At 43.7% G+C, this 22,306-nt stretch overlaps 1 long non-coding RNA gene across 1 annotated transcript; it reads right to left on the bottom strand.

Moving 5' to 3' along the window:
* Nucleotides 1–3,761: 3,761 nt before the first annotated feature.
* Nucleotides 3,762–14,555, bottom strand: LOC109282270 (uncharacterized). The gene is made up of 4 exons (XR_002089209.1): nt 14,467–14,555; nt 9,796–9,916; nt 9,054–9,217; nt 3,762–4,760 (listed from the first exon to the last, which is right to left on the bottom strand). It is a non-coding gene; the product is annotated as an uncharacterized LOC109282270 (long non-coding RNA).
* Between the last annotated feature and the right edge of the window lie 7,751 nt (nt 14,556–22,306).

Here is a 22,306-nt window from a genome sequence, read left to right as displayed (position 1 = left end):
TCTGGAACGGGCTCCCAAGGGAGGTGGTGCTCTCCCCTACCCTGGAGGTCTTCAAGAGGAGGTTAGATGAGTATGTAGCTGGGGTCATCTAGACCCAGCACTCTTTCCTGCTTATGCAGGGGGTCGGACTCCATGATCTATTGAGGTCTCTTCCGACCCTAACATCTATGAATCTATGAATCTATGAACAAGCTGAGACTGCAGCAGGGTCAAAATTGGACCTGAGCTCCCATTCCTTTACTCGGACTTGGATCACTGCTCTCGGCAACTCTGCTTCAAAGATGACAAGATAACTTAGTTCCCATGTTTGGAGGATTATTCCCATTCCAGATGAAGTCAGGTCAAATCTCAAATCAAGAGGGATTTAGGAATTTATACTTGCCAATAATAGGTGCCTGAAAAGAAAAAGCTGTAAAAGACAAGTGCGTCATCAACCTCATCCCTAGTAACCAGGGCTAAAGTCACCTCGTTGGATGAGTGAAGGAGACAGACTTAGGTCCTCGGTGTCTTAGTTTGCCCTTTATCAAAGATATTTATAAGGAATGTGGCCAGGCAGGGGAGGGTTGGTTGCTAGGCAATGTCTCATTAGTACTGTCATGAGTAATAACAAGGCAGGTCCAGTCAGAGACCAGATCACGCGCCTACTGAAGTAGTCAGGGAGAAAACCCTTGCTTCCCCTTAATGGGAGTAGGGTCTTAATGATTGAACCCCTATGTCCTTATAGGCGACCAAAGATCACCTCCTTTGACCACGCAGAAGAGGAAAAGTACTTTCCCCAGATGACTGAAGTTACCATTTGTTACCATGCACTTCCCCTCCTTACAGGAGCACTTTTCAGCCCACACTCTCAGAAAGCCTTGGCTTACATCCTTTACGCTCCCCAACAAGACAGCCAGCGCTGCAAAACAGCCATCGTGTGAGTGGGTTCAGTGAAGCCAGGGGCAGAGAACAACTGCATTTCAAAGGACATGACACGGGTATAATGAAGGACAGTAGCATAACTAGGGCTGGGGGGGAGACACCCACCCCGGCGCCAAATAAGAGAGGGCACCAAAACGATGGCTCCCTGGGACCACCCCACAGCCCACAGTGCAGTAGCAGAGTACATCTGAGAAGCCATCTGTGCAGCAGTGCACAGCACCACATCGCATGGGAGAGCTGGAGCACGTGCAGAGCTGCCTGACCCTCCGCTCCTGGTGCTCGCAGCACAACAGACGGGCTGTGGGGAGCTGGGAGCTGACCATGGAGGAGCCATCACAGCAGGTGCAGGACAGGTGTGCAGGACCAGAAGCTCTCTGCAGCAGGGAGCAAGTGCAGAGAGCTACTTCACGCCCCTTCCCCCTGCTATTACAGCAACAGGAAGTTGTCTGTGGGGAGCCAGAAGACTTTTACTAAGCAGGCAGTGTGGTGGGAGCCGTCCCTCCCCCATCTCAGCATAGCACGGGCCACACAGGGGCCAGGGAGCTGCCCCCGCAGCCCCCAGTTCCAAGTTGCAATAGTACCTACAAGGCAGGAGCTGATAATAATCATCTACAGCTTAGAAATATTTCCAGATCCTTTACAAAACTATCAAGCTCTTTCCTCAAAGCCCGAGGGCCCTGCAGCCTTCCCGGAAAGGCCGAGCGGTCCAGTTGTGGTGGACCAGACAGGGCAGTTAGAGACACACAGGACAATCCATATTTAGCAGCTCTTCAGTTTCACGGGGTGTCCAGCTCGAGGACCTCTACTGATGACAGCCATATCAGTCCATCTCTGAGACCAGCCTCCCCCCCTCTCCTATAAAACATCATTGTCTTACAGCTAAATCTGCCCCAGGGTGACTTGAATTAACCCGATCTGTAAACACACCTGTTTAGGCACTGCTCTCAGGCTAAACCATCCTAACAACATACTACGCAGACACACTTGCAGAAATCTCCCCTCGATAGTGAATTCCCTAGTGCTCCCTACATCAAGCTATCTGCAGTTCACATAGTGAGTTACTCGAGCTCCGGTGTGGCCCAGGGAAGAATGTCATGTTGTATTTATTTGTAGTTCTTTAGCCAGAAGAATCAAAAATAATATCTGAAACTTGGGAGAGATTTCAAAGTATTCAGAGTTCAAGGGAAGTATTTCTGCTGCTACGGTTAGTAAACGTTTAACCAGCCCACCAATACTGTTGAATTAATTTAACCTGAGAAGGAAAAGTGTCAGGAAACAGAGTTCTTCAAAGCTCTTTAGTTCTTTTAATTTGAATGCTTCCTTTCTAGGTACTTTCATTGCTGTTGAACTTCTCCAGGAAAGGGACAAGGTGGGTTTTTAAAGAAAATGGCTCATTTTGTGATGTTAAAAGTGCCCCTTTTAATGTTAAATGTTAAATGTTAAGAGCTTGTTTTCTCTGTCAGCTTCTTTGAACAGAGGATTTGGGCTATTAGAACAAGCAATCCTGCTACATAACAGGGAGTATCCCCCCCCCCCCAGGTCTTCATCCATGTCAAGAATCTGAATAGACCAATTCAGTAATTTCTTGTGGAAATACAGTTTAGCACAAACTCAGAAAAGTGAAGGGAAGCCTACTGGGTGGGTGAGGAAAGAAATTGTCTTTGCAGTCTTGCAGTCTTCCCAGGACTCGTGCCAAAAGTGCTAAAATATCAGAACAAAAAGCTGTTTGAAGCTTTCAACAACTAATTCTCCAAGTATCTGAAGTTTAATCAAAAGTCTATTCTCCTAGTTGTTTTTAAGTCAGTTCAAAATCCAAACTGTGGGTTTTGTTTCCCCACCCATTCCTCATGGATCCCATATTGACTTGGCTGTGAGGAAGCAATCAGTGCTTTGAAACAACCCCTCAGAAATGGATTTGTAGATTCCACAAGATTTATTTTAAGATTCAGCTCCCCAAACAATTTAACCAGGATCCTATTAAAGATTGCACAGAAAACCTTAGTGGGCAATTTATTTCCAGGGAAGCCCAGTAGACTGCCCTACTCCAACCAGGCTGTCCAGAAAACCACTCACAGGCCATGGTGGGGTCTGTTTTCCTGCGATGTGACATCACACTCCCATAGTCTCAATTAAATCTCCTCTTCCTAAATGTAAACTGTTGAGTGGTCTTTCAGGTGAGGCACTGGCTTAAGCTCCAATCATCCTTTCTCCCTATTCCTTTGCTCAAAACTATTCAGTCAACGCTTGAAAGTGGTCTGGACTTTTTCCTCGCTGTCTTACATTGGAGTGCTCTGGAGCGCTCTGTTACCTGTTCTTGCTGTTGGAGCCTTTCCAAGAATTGAGAATAATTAAGGTTATATCATCACAAGGGACATTAAGAATAGAGAAGAAAAAGCATTTTTCAGAGACAGTTTAGACGTCTTTGGCATCAGTTGTTGTGCCTCTTTAGGTTTTTCATAGCTAAAGCTCCAGAAAAACATTTGCCAGAAAATGATATCAGCACTATGGAGCTGAGAATTTACAGTGGCTGAAGAGAAGCCCCATTGTATTCTGTCAAAAACCTTTCTGAAATTGGAAGCTTATGGCCATTACATCAAGCAGTTTCTGATATCTGACTTTTATGCCTTCAAAACATTTTGCTGGCTCTGCCAGGTAGTATTGCAGTCCAGTTTCAGAGCCCTTGCAACAGCCAAAAACAGAAGAGCCAAACTAAAAATATGCCTTAAATTCTTTAAAAAAAATATGTTAAATATGTTGAACCACAGAAGGAGAAAAAAACTGTTTCAGCAATAAAAACCACCCATTAATTTAGATCTGGATAAACAGCAGATAAACAACTGTTGAAAGTGCAAGTTATTTTATTTAATGAAAATTGAAATCAATATAACGTAATATAAGACAGAAATGTAGCCTGCTTGGTTCTAAAAAATTAGAAATTGGTTTGTTCAGAAACAGGTTTGTTTCTAAAAAAGCTTATGGGTTTATTTCTACCCAAAATATATTGCAAAAAATCAGCCATCTGTCTAAAAAATGATCAGTTGAGGCTGTACTTTAAAATGTGAAATATTTGCAAATATTTGTGTAGCTCTGACATTAGCCAAAGACTGGCAGATTATTCTAGCAAGATGCTTCATGCTAGAACGTCATGAGTGGATTGGATGACATTAGGATGGTAATTTAGGAATGCCTGTTTCTGTTGTGAATGTTGTTTTTAATGATCAAGCTGCTTCATTGGTGGCTGAGAAGGCTGTGATGTGGGCAATTTAGGATCTGTGATTCTGAAACCGTTATGTATATGAAGTGCATAAACTCCAAACCATTTCCTAGTTACGTTCAAACCTGGATAGAGTAAGCAACAGCATACTGGGTTTTTTGAGTTGTATTTCATGAGTGTTATTTTGTCATCAGTACATCATTGATTAGCACGGTTTGTAGTTGTCACTACATTTTCATGTTGAATAGAGGCAAAATTAATGTGGGGTAATAAATTCTGCACTCTTGAGGAACATGGAGGGGAAAGGAAAAGAGACTGCTCTATGTAATCACTTCTGCATTTTCAAACATAATGATCTGTCCTGCCTGCAGTTGAGCAATGAAGATAACACAGAGCACACTGTCAGCAATGGAGTAGGCTGCCCCAGAATGTGCCAATACATTTCTAAGTCCAACGAGGCTCTTTAAGTCAGAAACTTGTCCTCCAGATTTTCTGTTTCCTTTTGATCTTTCAGACATTTCCTCATTTGTCCGTCTATCCTTCTGGTCCATAAGCAATGTGCGTGACTAGCTGAGGTGAGAAGAGCTTTCTGCTCTTTAAATGGATATGTTTTGCCAACCCCCTCCTGTTACAGAGAAATAAAAAAAAAATCAGTGCCTAAAATGATTGGGGATAAAGATAAAATGGATTTCTAGGGGTTATAGTACTGCAGGTGCTGAGATGGTCAGCATCTCTCATCATATAGTACTCTGTTATATGTTCAAATAAAAGCTGCATAGAAACCAGCTCTAGAGTTGTTAAACATTTTAAAACACTAACTTTGCAGTTACTTGGCTCTTTTTCTAGCTGGATAGTCCTTTTGATTGTGTGGTAATTACTTTGCACTTGTAGCTGATCTAAATTTATTGCATGACACAGTTAATTGTGTGTGTGTGTGTGTGTGTGTGTGTGTGTGTGTGTGTGTGTGTGTGTGTGTGTAGTATAGCAAGAGCCACAGAAACTTTGCGCAAAAGACCTCAGTCCAGGGATTTGCTCTGAAAAAAGCATCCTTACACATGGACAAGAGGGAGTGGAAACCCACTTCATCCAAGGCAGTAGCCTCTATGCCCTTCCTCATCTCAGAAACAGCTAGAAAATGACAGAAAGCGGCTAATGGGAGAGAAACCAGGGCAGAGGAGGGTCTCTGAGTGCCGCTGAGTGAGGAGAAGCCCCTGGCCTTTTTCATAGCAGTAGAAGAGGTGACAAAGGAATGGAATAAAAGCTCCGGCTATCTTCCCAATGGGACATACTAAGCTCTCAGAGAGAAACACCAAGAAAAACTGTCCCCAACATCACTTGAGGGCATGACAGGAAAGCAATGACTGAACACCCCACTTCCAACAAGAGCTTATCAGAAGGCAGAAAGGAAGCTGGCCTGCTGACTGCCCCAGACACATCCTCCATGAAGCTATTTCACTGAGTCACCCTCAAGAAGGTGGCAACACTGGGTTTCCACTGACAGTAGCAGAAGAGGGGAATTAGACTCAGTCCCCAAATCCCATGCGTACAGAAGTGAATTAGGAACATACATGCACTGAAGTCATTTTTCACCAGGTACCTCAATTTTTCACCAGGTACCTCAATTTTTCACCAGGTACCTTCACCAGTTAGCCTCCTGAAATTCATATTAGGAAGCTAGACAAAAAAAAGGACTAATTCTCAGAGGGGCTGAGCAAACCCAATTGCCTTTGAAATTAATAGGAGCTGCATGTGCTCAGGGATTCTGCAATCACTTCTGTTCAGGTACCCAAAAATGGATTTAGGAGCTCCACAAGGCCTCCAGACCAGAACATTTTAGCACAGCTCATTGCATTAAAACATTAAATATTTTTAAGTGTTTTCCCAAAAACAAACCAGAACTTAAAATTCTACTGAGCTCTCCCATTCCTACTACACTTAGGGCATAACAATCAAATGCAAATATCCAAAATGGGGAATGACTGGTTAAGCGGCAGTGCTACAAAAAAGTATCCGGGGATTATAGTGGACTACAAACTAAAATAATCTACAGTATAATATTGTTGCAATAAAATGTAACAACATACAGACATTATTAAAAATAGCAAGTCTTCATGTCATATGATTCTTCACTCTATTCAGCATTGGTGAGGCCTCACCTGAATGCTGCATCCTGTTGTGGGCACCACCCTTCAAAAAAGATATAGACAAATTGGAAAGAATCCAGAAAACTCATAAAATAAGTCTAGAAAACATTATCTTTGAGGAAAGGTGTGAAAAAGTAGGATTTTTAGTCTGGCAAATCCAGAACCAAGGAGGAGTATGAAAACAGTCTTCCAATTTAAAAAGGGTTCCTATAAAAAGGATGGTGATCAATTGTTTCCTGTTTCCACAAGGGGCAGGACAAGAAACAGTGGCCTTCAGTTGCAGCGTAAGACATTTAGGTTGGATATCACCAGGAAGACCTTCCTGACTAGGCAGATGGTTAAGCTCTTGAACAGATTACCTTAACTAAGTCAGGAATTTTTCCCCCAGATTTTCTGTTTCCTTTTGATTTTTTCAGACAGTTTCTCATTTGTCCGTCTATCGTTCCATAAGCAATGCGTGCAACTAACTGAGTTGAGAAGAGCTTTCTGCTCTTTAATTGGATATGTAGTGGAATCTCAATCATTGAAAGTTTTTAAGTGAAGATTGGACAAACATTTTGCTGGGATGGTTTAGCCAGGGATGATCTTCTGTGAGTAGGGGGTTGGACAAGATAATCTTCTGAGAACCCTTCCAGCCCCGCTTTTCCTGGGATCTATTATTTGATTGTTTACAGGCATTTTGCGTAACTAGAAGCCTATGATTTGCATTCTGAACAAAGACCATCTCCTTGCTCATCGCATGTGAGGGATGAGCTGGCAATTCAGACTTGAGGCAGGGTCACCAGAAGAACATATGAGGGCCCTGCTCTAAGAATATTCATTTTGGGCAGAGCGGCCCAGTTTCCCAGAACCTTTTGCCTGCCATCAGATACACAAGATCAGAGAAGAGGCTGCATATGTTCCTACCAGTGCTAAAAAAAAAGTTCTTGGCCCTGATCTTCTGGCAGATTCCAGTGAACAATTCTGGTCTCAGCACTCAGTCTGAGGATGGAGGAATTTCCTATGACTAAACAATGAATCATCAACACCTCTCTTATTAATGATTGTCACATCTCCAGTGTCATCCCTATCCTCCATACGCACAGGACACAGTGCAGAAAGGAGGAAGAGCACAGCAGATAAAAGAAAACAGAAGAAGTGGTTTGAAACTTGGCTTTTACTCTCTTGGTTGTACAGGTTCTTATTTATTTTTGTGCTATTTGTTGAGAATATGCTGGAGAACGCATAGTAACAATATTTTAACCTTCCAGGAGGAAAACCATTATCCTAAATTTAGAAGCTACATCCTCTTAGTTCTAAATGCAGACCATGACACTAGATTCAGCACTGATGTAATGTGTTCAAAGGTGGGACAGGAGATATCTGAGTGGCTTGCAGCAAGAATCATCTCTGCCTGTTTAATCTCCCCCCAGTATCATCTACATGTGATATGATATTGCTCAATGCTGAAATTAGTTATGGGGTCCTCATTTGAACTTACTTGAAATTCAGATCACAAGTCTGAGGAATGAGGCCCCTTCAAAAGGTAGTAACACAGTGTGTGAGCTCCGTTGGATGAAGTTGTTGGGAGGGCAGCTTTCTAGGAAACTGCATTAGGGGACACCTTCCACATTAAACAAAGCTCATCCGTATAGCATGTGATGGGTGACTGTGGGGTTGTGGCAGTTCCAGTACAATCCAGGAGCAGAAAGGCAGTCTCCCATTGGCCACAGCAGCTCCACTATCTGACAAAGGGATTGCAAACTTTCAGACAGAAAGGATGAGTAAAAAAAATCCATTGGCCTATATTCTTAACATTTTAAAACAGTAAACTCTGGATAAATTGTTTCTTGTTTAAAACTAATTCCTAAAGTTGGCTGTCTTGCAACAGTTTGTGCCTAAAAAAAAGGTCTAGAAATGTATTGCAAATGCGTCACACTGTTGGTATTAAATTGAGAGCAATTGACCTAAATTATGTTCAGATCTGTGTGACAAACATCAGTAGCATAGCACAATATGTTTTTTCCATGAGTGAAATTAAGTACCATCAAAATGGCAGTTTATGGACCTCTGCTTTTCTTACAAGTTCAGCTTTGAAAGAGTCAGATGCATGCTTGTTGTGGGGAGGAGGTGTGGTATGTGTGTATTTATGGATCTAAGACAGTTGCTTCTGAAGTCCCTAACCTTTCCCTAGCTGGATCCAAATCTGAATGTGGTAAGAACAGTGCATTGTATTTCTATAGTTTTTCTATAGCCTGTATTCCTACTACAAGTTAAACTTGCCACTATACTTTAATTGTAAAATAAAGTGAAATTATGTTAGATAGCAATGGGCATGTCTAAATGTTCATTAATGCACAATAATTACAGTGTGTTAAGTTAGTACCTGTAATTACAGATATGATTTTCATTATTACAGGTACTAAACTTAATGCGCCATAATTGGTGCTACTGTGCAGTACTGCCAGTGCACGCTTTTTTGTGATACTAATGCACAGTAGTCTAATTCTACTGCATATTAGTACATTAGTCTGGTTTCTGATGACTGTGCTAGTGCACAGTAGAATTAGTCTACTGTTCATTTAGTGTCTCGTGGAGATGCACCCAATGACATGTAGCAGAAGTGCTATAGAAGGGTTTGTGGTCTGTATTAATTTCCAACTTTAAAATATACTCAAGGAATGAAGGCTACTCAAAGATGACTGCACTGCTTCAACTTCAGTCAGCACACTATCTGGCACACAGGACTGAACAGAAGAAAGACGATTTGCAATCAGGTGAATGGGCTGACTTACATTACAATTGACTGGAGGATACTCTCATATTTTTTTGGAGGAAGAAAAGAACTTCTTAAATATCCCTATTTTCTGTCACTCTTCCATTCAAGTTCTAGGCATGAATCCCAACCTGTGATTTAAGCTGCTGCAGTCTTGCTTCAAATTCCTGAATGGCCACTGAACTGTTCAGAAAAGAAAGGTTAAAGTATTTTTTTCATTCTGTGATCTCTTAAAAAACATACCTGAAACTCTTCAGCTATTTAAAAGGTTGGGAAATACTTTTATCAGTAGTGAGCATTAGTTCTTTTAAAAAACAAAATGTTGGTTCCAAGTTAAATCAAAACACTTTCTAAAAGATAAAACAGAATTGTTGACAGTTTGTATTATTTTTATAAAGGTTAAAAAGAAAAAAGAATAAACAGATGGCATAAAAACAAAGTTGTCTTTTCTACCAAATATTTCTAATAAATAGGCATTTCAGAGAAAAGTTGCATTTAAAAACAATCAGTGTAGGGTCATCTTTTTAAATCCTGAAATGTAGGAAAATTGAACAAAATGACATGGCACAACTCTTGCCCATAAGCAAAGATTTGAAAGCATCACTGATAACTGATTCTGAGTGCATTGTCCATACTGCTTCCCACCTGAGAGATCTGCACAGGAGAAAGGAAAAGAGAACATACATGTTTCACTCTTCAGAGCAGAGCATAATAATTAAGTGGACAGGATGAAGGTGTCTGAAATGCACACAAGCACTTACATTAAGAGAGAAACCTGCCATGAAGACTATTTGCTGTCTTTCTTCCAGCTGTCTTTCTTCTTCAACATTTCATTCATCCAAATGTTCTTCTGGTCTAGAAGCTGCTATCTGCAGGACAGTGCTGTAAAGATGAAGGAGGAGTTCAGGTTTTACACTGATGTATGCATTTGTAGAATTATTTGTTTTCATCTCCTGCTCCTTCAGCACTAGACAGACTGCTGACTCTTTTTAAGAGCACAAAGAAATTCTCGACTACTTTAACCCAAAGAACCAGCTCAAACTGTCCCAAAAATCTCACACTGATTTTGCAAGACATGTCAAATGATGTGGGAGCCTCTCTAAAAGGAAACAGGATTTTGTCTCTGGTAAATGACCTTTTTGGCAGAATCTGGGGGCTTTTGGGGAGGTCAGTTGGATGTCTATTCCAAGTATGTTGGAGGTGAGATTACACTGAATTTCCATGGTTTTTATATGCAAGTAAGGAACATTAACCTGGGTAGCTGTGACAGCCCTTTCTGGATTGGGCTTCTTTCTCTTCTTCATTCTCCTTCCCCTGGCCCTTCAATATGCTTAAAATACTTGTGCTATTGGCATGTCACATTTAGTTAGCTAATCTCATCTGCTCTTCTTTTGAGGTCAGGAAAATGTTTTTCCCCTCTCCTTGAATACATAATTTGGTTTCCTTTTTTTCCCTCCACTTTCCTCTGAGACATAGATTAGTTCTCCCTAGAGATCGGAAACTGGGCAGGATGGAACGGTGCAGGTGGTGGTACTGAGAAACTTCTCAGGCACCTGTCTGGTGCATTTTGCTCACATGCTCAGAATTAAACCAGCTGCTAGATTTGGGGTCAAGAATAATTTTTCCCTAGTTTAGATTGGTAGCTGCCCTTCCTCCCCCCCTTTGAAGGGTAGGACATGGCCCAGTTCCTGGGATTATGCATCATGGGAGCATATTTTACTAGGCAAATTTCCTGAAGTAGCCATGCTTCAGTAGGAGAAGCACCACTGGCCTTTCTTGCTGCTTTCTTGTCACATTGCAGTTGATGAAGTCTTTTTTTTTTTTTTTGGGGGGGGGGGGGGAAGTGATGGGTTACATAGCATCAATGGGTGCTTTGTAGCTTTCTGTGAGCAGGTGAGGGCAGGACTGGGTATTCTTCTGGACATGAGAAGGAAGTGGTCTCACTCACTGCTCAACAACCAGCAGAAGTGGGTGACAGAACGGGTGTCCCTTGAAAATGCAGAGTGGAGCTAGCTGCTGGTTGTCCCTGAAATATCACCAGATGAAATAGCTCCTTGGCCAAAAGTACACATGGACACCCAAGCAGGGCAGCACTTGCGGTTCCCTTCTAAAATGCAACAGCAGAAAGAGATAAAGGGATCAGTTTTGAGGGCCTGGTGCAAGAGAGTAAACTGTGGAGATAACAGGACGGGTTCAGATACATTTCCATATTGTTGATGCTTTTTCACACTAGACTTGGATTCCAAATGTTTTCAGGGTTCCCTCCTTACTGAGGTGATGTGCAATACTTTGGGATGAAAGTAAGCTTCCTGGATAGTTTGACTGAGAGCTGTTCAAAGAATTGATTTCTTGGTTCACTGAATGAAACATTCCATTCCAAACCTAAATGGAAACATTTAAATTTAGGTTTCAAGGTTTTTTACCTTTCACATTCAATTTAGGCAAATTTCATAAATTTAATAAACTCCAAGCATGGCACAGTCCCCCCTCTGATATGCACACAGCTTAGTTCTTCATATACAGGCCCCAATTTCAAATTTCATATGTGGGGTTTTGCAAGGTGGAAGCAACTGGTAAAAAAGTAAGAACTGAGATTACATTCCCAGCTCTGAGTAAGAAGAAAGTAAATATACAGCTCCACCACAGATATAATGCATAGGGCCCACTCTCAGATGGATGAAAAACTATGGTAAATAGGAACAAAAATGGGTATTTCAATCCCTGAGTCCATAACACCTGACACAGGGAGGTTTGCAAAAGCAGCACTAAGTGGTGAAGCCTGTTCAGAACACTAACACTATTTCTCCTAAAATTATTATTCTTAAGATCTCCACAAATGCTTTTCCCATCTATTCCCACCCTCATCCCCCAAGATTTTAAATCAAAAGACCTGTCCCCTCCTTGCTACTGCTAGGAATCTTAGCTCCTCAAAGAAAAGCCATTTTTGATATAGGTCATACATTTGTCATCATCCTAAAATAATGATTGAGACAATACCCCTAAAAAGTACGACCTTCTAACCAAAAAACCTACACAGTCCCTTCACAGATACAGCAAAGTCTCATCCAGGTAAAGAACTAGTTGGTTAGCAAAGAAACAGGATATTTTATAACAAATAAACAGCCCATGTGGATAACAATGTCTCTGTCACAGACGTGGTCAGCCCCCCACCGGCTAGAAACTCACCAAACTGCTGTATTTGAGCCCCGCAAACATGGGGCCCACATGTTCATAAGGTTCGAGCACTGTCTGTTTTTTTGACACCTTCCTGGGTACAGGGTCACCATCTTTTACGCTTCCATGTAAATGGGACACATTGTCCAGTTGCTCTAGGTATGTCAGAACCAAAGTGGACCCTTTGCATCAGAATCTCCAGGAGAACAGCTGCAAACCAGGGTTTATGCACACCCTCTCCCAGACCTCCAACCTTGTGGTCATGCTGGATGTATTTACACATGCATTTTATCTGGCCAAAATTTACTCTGGTGTAAAATACTCTGGAGTAAGCCCTTTCAAGCACGCGTCTACACATGCAGGGATTAGGGAGAAGATTAGCTGTTCTTTGCACCAAGTTTCCTGCAGCCCGGCAGTGGCAGCAGGGAGTTCCTGGCCCTGGCTCTTCCATCAGGTACAGGGGACTTGGAAAGAGCTGCAGGGGAGAGGCAGGTCCCAGCCCCCTACCCTGATCTGCCAGTGGGGCAGCTAGCAGCTACCTCACTGCTAGCTGCACCACCAGCAGATTGGAAAAGGGGGCTGGGACCCACCCCACCCCACCCCTGCAGCTCTTTCCAAGCCCTGTGCCTCAATCATCCTCTCAGGGCATCGGGCTGAGACCTGTCCTTCACCAGGACAGCTCCCAGCCTCTGCCCTGCACCCTGGACAGAGGCTGGGCAGCTTGTTCCCCACTCAGCTCTGTGATCCCAGAACAGGCTGGGGGGCTTGTTCCCTGCCAGCTCTGAGTGTGGAGCAGGCGGCAGGGGGAGGGGAACAGGCTAGGGAGCTTGCTCCCTGCCCAGGTTCATGAGTGCAGAGCTAGGGGGGAACAGGCTGGGGGGCTTGTTCCCTACCCGGCTCTGAAAAATCCTTATCTCCCAGCCCCCACTCCCTGATCATGATCTTGAAGCAGGGCCTTGGACCTCTCTTCTGCCGAGGCAGGGGACGTAGTCTCTGCCTGGGCTCCTGTGGTAGAGCCCACCCCAGCAACAGGCAGCTCCTCGGGGCAGGAAGCTATCTCCTGCTCCCTAATAGATGGCTGACCAGAAGCAGATTTTGCTTCCATCAGGCATCTACACAAGTGCTACTGTGCCATTACTAATCATAAGTAAATTTGCTACTTGCATTTGCAGGTAGTAAATTTAGTTGGGATTAGGGAAGTGTACTGTGTAGTAAGCTTGTGCACATGTAGACACACATGCTTGCTTCACAGTAAACTATGCTAATGTGCAATTAAGCATCTTGTGTAGATGTGCCCTCTGGTTTGCAGCTGTCCTCCTCAGAGACAGAGGGCAGTTAAAGCATACAACACAGGGACTTTTGTAAAGTCCAATGCAATTCTCTCTAGATTACAACAGAGCTGAGGAGCTCTAGACACATGCTCCCATCCATGGCTCAGTTTCTTCATCATTATCGAGTGTTTGGGATTTCATCAGAGTCCCCTGGAGTGTCTAAGATTATCCTTTCAGCACCTGGCTCTCTCTCCAAATTATAGTGTGTTTCTATGTTTCCTGGAGTCACCTTTCTTCTGCCTAAGCTGCTCCCACATTTAAAAAAAAGCTGTCTGCTACCAAAGTATGTCTTTTCATTCCTCTCTTTGGCACTCTCCCTCTGCAGTCATTGTAACCCCTGTTCTGTCATTTCTGTAATATGCAGGTTTGCAGAATACAAAGATGCTGTATAAAAGCACATAAAACAATATTGTGACAACTGTTTAATCTGAGCACAGAGAAATCCCCCAGGCAGTAAACCAATGCTTCTCGTAGACCTCAGCAACATGCTGGGAGGAGCAGAAGACGTGCTGACCCAAATTACTCTATAATCTAGTGGTTAGGGCATTCCTGAAAAGTAGGAGACGGGGACTTCAGCCACCTCAGGTTAAGGAGATATTATAACCCAAGTCTTCCACTTCCTGGGCAAGTGCTGCCATCACTAAGATACTGTTTAAATGTGCAGTCCTAAATCAGATACCTAAGCTTTGAGGAAAGGAGGTGTCCAGATATATCCCTGTGCCTCACAGTTCCTTTTAGCTGCATCTTGGTACCTCCCAGCTCAGCCCCTGTCCCAAGACTGCTAAAGGAATCAGAGAAAGGGACTCTCCTTTCCTATGCATTGGAGTTAAGAAGGACATGAGGACATTTCACTCTCCTTCTTCAAGTTGTACATATAAAGATAGAAGGAACAAAGAAAAAAATCTTTAAAAAAATCAAGACTGCTACCTTTTCTTGGCTCTGCTTGGACTCAGATCATTGGAAGAGCTGTCCACAATTCCAGGATTTCGTCTTGGCCACCTGGACCTCATGTATAAACCTGTGGGAGTGTCTATACATGATGCTACATCACCATAGCAACACACTATGGTGACATAGTGTTGGTGGTCACAAACTGTGAGGCTGCAGCTATGTCACCGTAACAACGCATTCCCTCATTACAGCACATTGCTACAGTGACATAGCAGCTAAAAATAACCATGTGGGGTGTGCACAGTGCAATATGGGCTGTTACTGTTCCAACAGGCAGAACTAAATGACAGCTTAGTAACAAAGGCGCCACAGGGACACGTGTAGACGTGCCCTGTATTTGCAAGAAAGATCCTTATAATAGAACATGCACTTTTGAATGCCCATGTCAACGGAAGAAAAGACTTAGAGAGGAGCAGCTGCCATACATGCTACATGTTAGCTGCTGTACTCACCAGCCACATATAGCAAATGATGATAACTGAGAAGATTTCTGCTTGGGATTCAGACTTTGCAAAAGAGGCCAGGGGTTTAAGAAAGACCTGTCTGTGGATCCGAGTGCCTACTGGCAGCGATGGGGCCAGCTCTGCATAGAAGAAACTGTTGCTGAAGCAACTGCTCAGAATAGCATCACAGTATTTGCTTATAAAGCTTCTGTGTTGAAGTTGTGGTGCTTTGCAGGAAAGATCACAGGTGGCATGAAGAGTGCTCATATGTTGTCTTGAAATATTTTCAGCAGTTTGGTTTTTGGAAAAACAATGTAAGTTCAAAAACACAGGCTAAAAAGCCAAAAGAAGATAGAACCTATTCTTGAATGGAGATGCCCCTAGCTTATACTTTAGACTGGGATGAGCAATTATTTTGGCTGGAGGGCCACTTAGGGAGTTTTGGTATGTTGTCGTGGGCCAGGTTGGCACTCCCTCCTCCCCCCCGCCCCCAAACAGCTCACCCAAACTCCCTAAGTGGCTCTGCCGCACACTTAGCTGGGCAGATGGGATGAGGCCACAGGCAGGCAGGGAGCGGCATTTGGGAGATGGACAGGTTGGGACAGGGATGGGCTGGAACTGGGATCTCTGGGCAGTGACAACACAGGACTGGGACCCAAAGCCTGGGCCGTGGGGCCTGGGGCAGAGCTGCAATTCACTCCCCACATGGTTGTTAGTTCTGCAGGCAGGGACCTGCAGGCAGTGGATCACGGCTCTGCCCTGGCTCCAGTCCCAGTTCTACCCACCTGTTCCACTCCTGGATGCTGCTCCTCACCCACCTGAAGTCCCATCCCATCCAGCCAGCCACACACCCTGTCCTGCCAATCTCCATTTGGCACCCCTGATGGTGTGTGTGGGGTGGACGGGCCAGGGTGCCTGGCTAGTGGGACTGGGTCCAGCAGTGGCAGCGGAGACTGTCAGCAGCAGCTGTAAGGAGCCAATGTCGTGCAGGCTGCTGGGAAGCGAGTCTGGCCGCTACGCCGCCCCAGCCCCAGTGCATGCCCAGGGGTGGTGGGACCAGCTACATGTACCACAGTCCAGGCTGCACCCTCCACCCCTCCTCATGCCATGGGCCAGACAACTTTATCTTTCACTTTATCTTTCAGTGAAAGTAGAACTGGCTACCTCACATTTGCTGTGGGCTAAGAGTAGGCACATAGGTACTTTCTGCAGAGACAATGATCTGCCACAAGTTTACTGCACAGTGACTGCATCTAAATGAGATGCTGACTGCACAGTTGTTACTGTACAGTAATTTAGTACTTATATATACAAGTGCTCATTACTACTGTGCAGTAGTGTCAGGTGGCATGAAGCCTGATGCGATGCTACTGCACAGTTGGGCTGTGTGAAATTTCCCTCTCCTTATTTCGTTTCAATGCTGTTTTGACTCGTTTCGAGCTTGAAACAGCAAAATTGAAACTAAACGAAGAATTTCCAAACAGCCTCAAAATGAAATGAGGGCAGTCAAAATATTTCAAAAGTTTTTAAATGTTTTGAGTTTCAAAGCTCAAGCTGGGGTTGCTTGCAGGGAAACAGAAAGTAAGGTGAGGGAAGCGGAAGAAGGGGGAAGGAGTACTCCCATTATTGACTGTGTAGCTGATCAGTGACTGTGATCCTTCCCTGAGGTCCCTTCCAATCCCAGTGCTCTGGGGCAGGGATGGAAAAACAGCATAAAAGGCAGCACTGTTTGAACCGGCCTGCTTTCTGTCACCCATGTCACAAGTTTTGCTTGTCAGCAGCCTGAGGTGCAGTTTCCCAGAAACCCCTGCACCGATCTCCTTGAAACTTGGCAGGCTTTGTGGCCTCAGCAGGGGCTACCATCCCTGCAGTTTTCACCCCACTGTGCCTTAACACATACACGTGACATGAGTTCTGCTTTCAAGACTTTGAGATGCAGTTTCCCAGAAACCCCTGCACCGATCTCCTTGAAACTTGGCAGTCTTTGTGGCCTCAGAAGGAACTACCATTCTTTAAAGTTTCATCTAAATCAGGCAAGAACTAACAAAGTTATAGGCAGTTTCATGGTTCCCCCTTATAGCCAATGGGGGAAACGTCAAAACAGTGAAACAGTTTCAACAAAACGAAACAGAAGAGTGGTTTTGAAATTCAGTAAAATCCGAAATGAATCACTGTCCTGTCAAAATGTTAAAATGGAAGTTGAAACGAAACAATGCTGTTTCACACAGCCCTAGCAGCCAGTAACTTGTTCATGTGCCCATACACTTAATGACAGAAAATATCCCCAAATTCAAGAGACAATGAACATTCAAAAGACAGACCTCCTCAGTTTGATATTCCCTGTCTTTTTCAAAAAGGAAACATAAGATAAAATTGTCTATAGCTGATATCCCTATGAGACATCTGTGAGATAACACCACAGAGCAGAACTACAGTTCTTTTCAGAGGAGTTGTGATTGAGAACACACTGGAGAGTTTGCTTATAAAGAAGTGTGACACAGTTTCTTCACATCACATAAAATAAAGAGATAAGTGTTATTCAGGAAAAATAAGAATAAACACATCTGAGCAACATGTAACCTGTTATAAGTTCCATAACTTCTACACAGATACTCCAAATGTTGAGGAATGAGGAAGGCCAAGACACACAAGATAATACTGGTAAAAATCAAATGTTTTGAGGATGTTATTTAAATCAGTTTCAAGAAAGAGAATGGGAGTGATTGCTTTCACTTCCCGAGGCCTGAGAAAAGCAATGGTAGTTATATATCCCGAGAAGGAAAGAGAATATATTTGTGGGTAGCTAACGTGTCTTTCCTCATGTGTAGATAGTTCATTATCAACGCAGTCAAAGAATATGCACTTAAGCTTTATGCTCTGAAATGTTTGCATGAACCTCTGTCAAGAATCAGACAATGTCAACTTAGGCACCTCTGCTTTGCCTTCAACGATACTATATGTCTCACGAAGGATGTTGTAACAGGGAACTCTTACCCTGTTATGGAAAAGTGGAATGGGCCCTTTAAGGGAAGAGTTTTTGTGAACCAGACAAAGGCAGCTAGCAAAGGGACTGGACTCGATGATCTTCTGAGGTCCCTTCCAGCCCTAATGTCTATGAAATCATAATGTCTATGAAAGCTGGGGTTAATAAACAGCCTTATGAGCAGTTCAGCTGATAGGGCACCTGACCAAATGTGGGCAGGGCTTGAGCAGCATATAAACCTGGGGCTCAGCCAAGTCAGAGAGTCTAGTCTTGCAAGCCATGAGATGAAGATCTCCTGACCAGGAAGCCTCTCTAAGGACTGTCAGCAGAGTACTGGTGCCTTATGAAGGAACACAGCTCCAGGTATGGGGAAGCCTTGCTGCAAGACAGCAGGCTATTTTTTCCATTCACTTGGAGTGGGTTAAGTTTGTTCCAGCCAGTGTGCTTTGTCCCTTTAAGCTCTGGATCAGCGCTCTGGATTTGGGACTAGCAGGGCTGGTACGGAGGTTCCAATTGTGCCTGAAGGCATGAGAGTATCTGGAGCCCTGCCAGGGGCTGGGGGCTCAAGAGACAGACCACTTGGCTTGAGACTTATAAGGTGACAGCCTAGGGAAGGACTATACTTGAACACAACTCAAACCACACTGGGCCAGAGGGGTTGGAGGAGATAGAGCTGAAGCAGGCTCAGTGCCCAGAGCAGGGCAGAGACTGGGCCAGGGGCACAGCAGAGCCAAATCATAGAATCATAGAAAGTTAGGGCTGGAAGGGACCTCAGGAAGTCATCTAGTCCCAAAGGAAGACCATCCTCAACTAGATCATCCCAGCCAAAGCTTTGTCTAGCCAGATCTTGAAAACCTTCAAGGATGGAGCTTCCACCACCTCTCTGGGTAACCTGTTCCAGTGTTTTACAAACAAAGCAAGCTTACTGCCTAGAGCAGGGTGGAGACAGGACCAAGGGGGACAGAACTAAAATAATCAAGATGAGAGCTGGTGCCTAGAAACCAGGTCCAGTACAGTGGGCCTGGTCATGAGGGCCCAGCTAGAGAAAAGGGGTGGAGGCTGAGAAGGCCAAGGCCCAAAAAGAGGATGATGTTAGTGATGTAAGGGGCATGGGAGCCATGTAATAAGCCCCTAAGGCGATGGGTGCCTCAAGGCATGTATGGGGTGGGAGGGCCCAACTACAGACAGACCAGGTTCAGACTGGTCTGGGAGATGACCCACTGGTGAAGAAAGGACAATGACTAGTTCTAGGTAGTGGTGGATTAAGATTTATTGGGGCCCTGGACAAAAAGAAAATTGGGGGCTTCCCACCAAGCAAGGGCAAGTTCCCTCTGTACCTGCCAGGGGGCTGTGGCTGGGCTCACCCAGCCTCCTTGATGTGTCTGGGGTGAGCCAGGGGATGCAAGCACCATTGAGGTGAAGGAGGCCCCGGACCCAGCACTGGCCCAGTCTGGCCTGTCCACCCAGAGGCCCCAAGTGCCATGGGACGAACCAGGGCCAGGGCTAGCCTGGTGCAGGGTGAGGGGGCACAGGCTCCATGCCACCCTTGGCTGCCCACTCACTCCTCTGCTGGCCCTGGCAGGGCAAGGCTGTCCTGTTTTGTCCTGTCCTAGCAGCACTGGTGCCAGCGGCTGCCTCAGACACTGGGAAGCAGGACCAAGGCCACCATGGGGCCTTCTGTCAACAGCCAGCCCTAGGAAGCTGTCACCACCCACAGGGAGTCCCATGCCTACCACTAGCCACTGGCCCTGGCCCAGCCAGCAGGGAGGAGGCATGCTCTGCCCACCTCAGATACCTGCAGCCAGGATGACTACCTGGACTGTGCTGGACCTGTGCCTGGACCCCGTGGGCCCATGTATTAACCCACCCCTCATTCTAGGACTAACAGGCATCTCCCCTTTCATAATGTAATTGTTAAATTAAGATGTGGCAGGAAAGAGTGGAGGGGAGGGTACCTAGAATCAGTTTGAGGCAGTGGCCATTTGGCCACCAGGGGGCAGCGCAGTTACCCCTGGGTCCTGTTCCTGCTACAGATGCCAATATAACAATTGCTATCAAAGGATGAATAGGACTCTGAGAGGAATATAAGTGTAGGCTGACTCTGACTTAGAAAAAAAATAATGAAATGTAGCCTCCTCAATCTTGATAGAAAATGGCAGGTCAAAAGAGATTACATCAACCTATGACTCACCGTATCTTTCAAAAGAGGGTAAGAATTACAAATGAAATGGTCTGCAATTTATTTCTTTTATTGACAGAGATGAAACTATGCTAGGTGGTCTGATGATGTTGAACCAGCACAGACAATGGCGAAGAAGCCACTGAAAATTGACATTGAAAGGTATAGCAGTGCTTAATAAAGCTTAATAAATGGTCATCAGGAGTGAAAAAAAGAGTTCTTATAAGAGCAATGGTAAAGAAAACATGCTCAGTAAAAGTAATGGCCTTGATTGTGATCTATCAAAGGGGGAAAATGCCTATAATATGTTTTTCAGGAGTAAAAAGAAGGCTCCTAGCTATTTTTGTATACCCGAGAAAACTCGCATCTATTTGTGTGTAAAGGATCTAACCGCACAGAGTTCATGACTCCATCTGTTCTGGCATGAGATAAGGAAGATAGTAATGACAAATATGGCCTGGGGGCAGCTTAATCAATGTCCACAGGAGAGACTGTGGAAACAAGTCACCTCTCGCTGAGTTGTAACAGATGCAGAAAAATGCTTTGTGCATACTAAGAGTTTAAAAACAGAATAACTTTAGCCTTACTGAATGAATATGAGTTTCAGCATGGTACAGTACATAAACATTAATTGGCTTTTTTAATAAAAATGCTTATATGAACTTACAGAGTAAAATCCAAAGACTTAAAGATTTCCCCTTAGATGCTTGTAGTCTTAACTATAAAAATACAATGTATGCCAGGTGCCCAGAGCTGTCTAATACTAAATAAATATGCTGCCAAAATACTGCTTTTTGTCAGTGGAGGAAAGGAAGCTTCAAAAATGAGTCAATGGACCCATTTTACTGAGTATATTTCAAAATCCAACAGGTGATAGTATTTACATTGTAAAAAAAGCACATTGTAAATAAAGGCGGTATTGAAAAATTCACCAAGAGTAGCTGAAGTAAGACAACAGCCTCATAGGAGCAACTCAGTAAGAATGATTGGTGTCAGCTTATACCTACAGCCACACAGGAAAAAGGAATATTTTAAGGAGAAGAAAGGAAAATACCTAGTAGTCTACTGTCTGTGGCTTCAAACCAACATCAGCTTAAGTAGCCAAAAGTAGCAGCCTCCACCAAGAGAGAGAGAGAGAGAGAGAGAGAGAGAGAGAGAGACAAACCAGCAACCAAGAACCAACTATGATATAATCCAGAGGCAATAAATCAAGAAATGCTGTACATATATAATTGTGTACTTAATTATCAGAACATATGGTAGAACTTTCTCAAGTAGAAGTCTTGATATTTCTTTGGATTGGAACTAAAGCAGTAATCTACCAAAAATACATTTCAAGAAAATTCAGTCTTTTCTGTACAATTATAAGCATAAGCTTCCTTTGAAAAATAAAGTTTAAGGACTTTAGAAGGAATATTTTAAAGATATTATTAACAAGTAAAACATATTAAAACCATATTTCTGTTGCTCTTTGGAAACTTAATCTTTAGGCACTGAGCAAGTCTGAAGTTACATGAGTATTCTTAGATACAGAACTGGAAATTGACAAAATCCGGGGAAAGTTAGGTGTGGACATAGATTGTGCAAGGAGCAGACCATACAGCCCCGATCAAGAAGATATCTTGAAGTTCATTTCAAAACATATTGAATAAGTTTTAAACTTCAGAGGGGAATAAATGAAATGACATGGAAGAATATCCAGAAGTTCTGCTGAAGAGAACTGGAGGGAGAGGGAAAAGGACAGAGGGACTACAGCTAAAACTAAATTATATTACAGTTTAATGTCCAGTTGAACTACTTTACAGTTTAATGTTTCCTGGGCCAGCCACATCATCTGGATGTCTGACTCCAGACTCTCAGACCAAGTTTTTTATTTTCCCAACTCAGTCAAGGTGTACACTCAAGAAGAGGGCAGGAAAGACATCCTCAAAGCCAACTTTAAAAAAATGCAATATTAACATCAACTCATGGGAGACTATCACCCAGGACCATCCCATGTGGAGGAAGAGTCTGCTGCAAGGATCTCAGTTTCAAAGAAACCTTATGACAACAATAGGAGAGGAAAAAGCAGGGGCAGCAGAAACAACGTGTCACAGACTGAAGGGCATTATCTCCTTGTTGGAAATGTATTTGTGGAATATTTTTACTATGAGAAAACAGCACTTATGTAAGAGTGCTTCAGATTATTAAACATTTTTATGTATGTATGCA

The sequence above is a fragment of the Alligator mississippiensis genome, chromosome 1, assembly GCF_030867095.1.
Source record: "Alligator mississippiensis isolate rAllMis1 chromosome 1, rAllMis1, whole genome shotgun sequence".
Taxonomy (NCBI): Eukaryota; Metazoa; Chordata; order Crocodylia; family Alligatoridae; genus Alligator; species Alligator mississippiensis.
This window is presented reverse-complemented; position numbering and strand designations above follow the sequence as displayed.